The sequence below is a fragment of the Momordica charantia genome (assembly GCF_013281855.1).
Source record: "Momordica charantia cultivar OHB3-1 chromosome 2 unlocalized genomic scaffold, Mcharantia_2.0 BLBB01000002.1, whole genome shotgun sequence".
Taxonomy (NCBI): domain Eukaryota; kingdom Viridiplantae; phylum Streptophyta; class Magnoliopsida; order Cucurbitales; family Cucurbitaceae; genus Momordica; species Momordica charantia.
This window is the reverse complement of record NW_028275160.1, coordinates 18,141,077-18,146,076: the sequence shown is the minus strand read 5'-3', so window position 1 is coordinate 18,146,076 and position 5,000 is coordinate 18,141,077.

Sequence of the window (5,000 nt, the reverse complement as noted above, 5' to 3'; positions counted from 1 at the left end):
TTTTTCTCTTTTTTTTTCTTTCTCAAACGGTAACTTTTTACCTTTTTTTTTCATTTTCATTTTTTTTTCAATCTTTCTTTCTCTTTTTTTTTTGTTCTTTCTTTGTTTCTTTTTTTTCAACAATACAGCTCACCATAATATTTGTCCACGTCATCTTCTCGGGTATTTTCTATTTGATTTGTTTCGATCATAACTTCTTCATTTAAACTCTGATTTGAGCCATTCAAATTGCGTTGGATTTGTCTTGTTATGCTCTACGCTATGGACACTTTGAAACACAAAAAGCATCAATAGATTAAGTTTGTTATCATAAAAACATATGGTATGATTTAAGCTCGAAAAGCCAACAATCTCCCCCTTTTTGATGTTGACAAACCACTTAAGAAAAAATATCTTCAAAGTGGCATAAGAAACATATTCAATAATATAACTTTATTTTTCTCATACTTTCTCCCCCTTTTGGAATCAATCAAAAAGGTTAAAGAAATATTTTCATTTTAATACAAATTGTAATAAGCACAAATCATCAAAACATATAAATTTAGAAGTTCACTTTCCATAAAAAAAATGCAATCAACATAAATCAATAAGTATTTCATGACCACAAAGTAAAACATGAGACTCCCCCTAAATAAATGAATCATGTAATAAATTCACAAGGGCGATAGACTAAATTTTCAAATAATTTAGCACCAAAGTTTCTATAGAAAGCTTCAAATTTACTTCCAAAAAAAATTAAGGAGACTAACAATCAAACGTTCATATTTTTTTCAAAAGACATTACTCCCCCTAAAATTAAGCATACTCCAAAATATATCAAGATTGTTTCAAGATTTTAATAATAATGCTAAAATGCAAATATCATTTAATAACTCAAATAAATATGACATTAACCCAAAGATACCAACTTCAATAGATAAAGTTTAAATAAATTTAAGCTCTTTGTACCAAAATACAAATTTTTAAGGACAGACCAAATGATAGAAACTCAAGACAATGTTCTAAACAAGATACCAAAATGTTCCAATCAAAGATATATCAATTTCAATCCAATTATACCAATTGTTCTAAAAAATAAACAAATTTGTTGAGATAAAAAGAACATTAATTTTAAGCAATAAAAACAACAGTTTCATTAATCAACCAATAGGGGTTCAAGAAACAAATAAACTATTAGAATTTCCTCTATAAAAAGTAATTCAACCATTAATTCCAAGTATCCAAAAAAAATATTTAACATTGAAACTTTTTATAAAGATTCAAGCAAAGCAAATAATATATTCAACCTCGTATAACATAACAAAATAAAAAAAATTAATGAAGAAAATTAACACTACAAACATCACTATCAAACAAACTCCTCCAATAACAAAATAATTTTATTTTCAAAATTTAACTTATGCTCCAATAATAACAAAAAAAAGTAGACATATCCATAAAGAAATATCACAATAATATTGTCAATATCACAAAAAACATATCAATGCTCATTTAGAAATAAACAAAATTACCAAATAAGGTGATGTTCCACTTGAAGTACCAAAAGAGAGTTATAGAATTGCTTTTGTGATCATGTTCTTTTTTAACCAAGCAACCATTTCAAATTTGAATTTTGGAGCCAACCTACAAAAGATTTTCAAAAAGATTTTGGTACCCATACTTTATTGGGTCTATGTAGGTCAGTAGAATTAACTTTTGGAACCCATTTATTTTTAGTTTCATTTTTCATAACATTCAATTTGGGCAAATAACAAGTAGAAGATTTATGTCCAAATTTGCCACAAGAAAAACACAAAATATTATGTATGAATTTTTATCTTACAGGAAATTTATGCACATTCTTTTTCATGTAAGAATTCTTTCTATAATCATGAAAATATTTTGGTCTATGGGATATATTTCTTTTTCCATAAAAATTAGGAGCATTTTTCAATTTATAGCATTTTGGTCTAATATGACCTTTAACTCCACAATAATGACATGTAGGCACAAATTTAGCATTATGCACCAATTTAGATTTAGCATGAAAATGATTAGGCACAAATTTAGGTACATCATGCGTATGCACATCACACTTTGGTACAACATTAGACAGATTTTCATTATGCACATTAGAGGAAGCTTTCACAAAAATTGTTTTTGAAGTAGATGGAGTAGAACTCTCATCAACATAACCTAATCCTCTTTTATCATTACAAGATTTGCCAATATCAATAATTTTATCTCATGTTTGTGTACCTATTGTCAACTTCTTAATGTTTTCTTTAGCATATTCAAGCTCATTTACAAAATTTGACTCCTTTTCTCTAAGAGCTGTAATAAGTTCATCTTTATCAAAAATATCATGCTCGAGAAGTTTAATTTTATCTAATAAAGCAAGCTTCTCATCACATGAAATTTCAATTACATCATGCTTCACAACATCATTGACATTATTTTTCAAGCATGCATTTTCTTCAACCAAAGAATTATTTTCAATATTCAAAGCATCTATTTCATCTTTTAAAGATTTGATCTCATTAGACATGCTAGAATATTTCTTTTTGAGAGTTATGTATTTTGAGCATACTTTTTCAAATTCAACTCTAATTTCCTCATATGCATCCATAAGCTCATCATAAGAGGGTTTTTCAATACTTACCTCATTGTTGTCATCTTCTTCATTTCCAAATGCCATAAAGCAAATATTTGAAATTTCTTCATCTTCTTCGTTATTACTCTCGTCGGAGTCATCCCAAGTAGCTTTAAATGCCTTCCTTTTGGATTTCTTTGAAGAAGACTTTAGTTGTAGACAATCATACTTCACGTGCCCCACTTTCTTACACTCATAGCAAATAATATCTTCATGTTTATTGCTTTTTTCTCCTCTTGATTCTTGGTAGGAATTTCTTCTTGAGAAATGCTTCTTCTTAAAGTGTTTTTGAATTTCCTCGTGAGATAAGCAAGTTCTTCTTCGTTGAACTCAAACTCATCATTGGACTCCTTTTGGGTGGATGTGGACTTCAAAGCAATACTTTTCTTCTTTTTGGACTCATCCTCCAAGTGCTCCTTCATGGTAATCTCATGAGTCATGAGTGAGCCAATAAGTTCCTCCAAAGGAAGTTTGGTGAGATCTTTGGCTTCTTGGATTGCCGTCACCTTTGCTTCCGAAGTCTTAGGAAGAGACCTAAGAATTTTCCTAACATTTTCCGATGTTGTATAATCTTTACCAAGACCCTTCAAGGCATTTATAATGTTAGTAAATCGAGTAAACATATCGGTAATTGACTCATTAGCATCCATCTTAAATAATTCATAATTATGAACAAGCATGCTAATTTTAGACTCTTTAACTTTGTTTGTTCCCTCATGAGTGACTTCAAGAATATTTCAAATTTCTTTACCTGAAGTACACATAGATATTCTATTAAATTCATCCTTACATACAACACAATATAAACAATTCATAGCCTTAGCATTAAAAGAACACTTTTTCATTTCATTTTCATCATACTCATCTTCTAACTTAGGCACATCTTTACCATCTCTTTTCTTCATGGGAATAAAAGGACCTTTAGCAACATTTAACCATAAATTAAAGTCAATAGAATGTAAATAGATTTTCATTATAGCTTTCCAATATGCATAATTTGAGCCATCAAAGAAAAGAGGTCTAGAGGGAGATTGACCTTCAACAATTCCATTTACCAAAAAGTTTGCCATAATGCTCTAACAATTAAGTTTTTCAAACTTTTGAAAAAAAATATATTCAAAGATAATTTCAAAAATTTCTCAAATAATTTTCAAAATATTTTATGAGATAAAATTTTCAAAGAAGAGCAATCTTGCTACAAAATCACTTGTTGGAGAGAAACTCAACCAAAATAGTTTTTGAAATATATTTTTGATTCGAAAAAGAGCAACCCGCTCTGATACCAATTGTTGGATCGGTATGGCAACACTAGAGGGGGGTGAATAGTGTTGAAGATCAATTTACTAAAATTTTTCGAATTTAAGCATAAATCAAATAACCAAGTAAACTTTTTAAACAAAAACAATTTATTCAATATTTAAAGCAACTCAAAATATCATGAAACAAATATTCAAAATAAGCACAATATATATTTGCAATAAAAGAAAATATACTTAAAAGATAAATTTCAATAAATAAAAAGTAAGGGATAGAGAAAACGTCACGCAAGAGATTTATAGTGGTTCGGCAAACCCTTGGCCTACTCCACTCCACGAGCACCTCTCGAGGTTTTCCACTAAGCACGATCCTTTCACGGGTTCAAGACCGGAAACCCGGTCCTTTTGCGGGATCAAGACCAAACCTTACAAACCGCTCTTTTTACGGGATCTAGAACTAAACTCAATCTTTTTCTTGGGACAAAGATTAAAACCCACACTCCGTTGCTTTTACCGGGCTCAAGAACGAAACCCAAATAAGTGTGGAAATAAGAATTTTTCACGCACTAAAACTCTCAAACAGAGTAGATTTACAAATTTAAGCTCACAAATACATCAATCCTCACAAGAAGAAAATCTCTCACAAGAATAAAAATAGAAGTAGAATTGAGAGCTTGGAGAGAACAACAATGGATTATAGAGGATTTAAAAATAAGAAAATTGGTATGTGTAAAATGGGAGAGAAGAGGGGTTTAATTAGGAGAGTAAAAAGAGAAAAATTAATTTGAAACTAAAATCAATTTGGGTCATTTGATCTTAATGATTGAAGATGAAAGGTGGAGATTGAATTTTAAAAAGTAATGATTACATTATATTATAATATAATATATAATAATAATATAATATAATATATATATATTTAACGGTAACTATGACTTTTTTCTCTTTTTTTTTTCTTTTTCAAACGGTAACTTTTTACCTTTTTTTTTCATTTTCATTTTTTTTTCAATCTTTCTTTCTCTTTTTTTTTTCTTTCTTTGTTTCTTTTTTTTTCAACAATACAGCTCGCCATAATATTTGTCCACGTCATCGTCTTGGGTATTTTCCGTTCG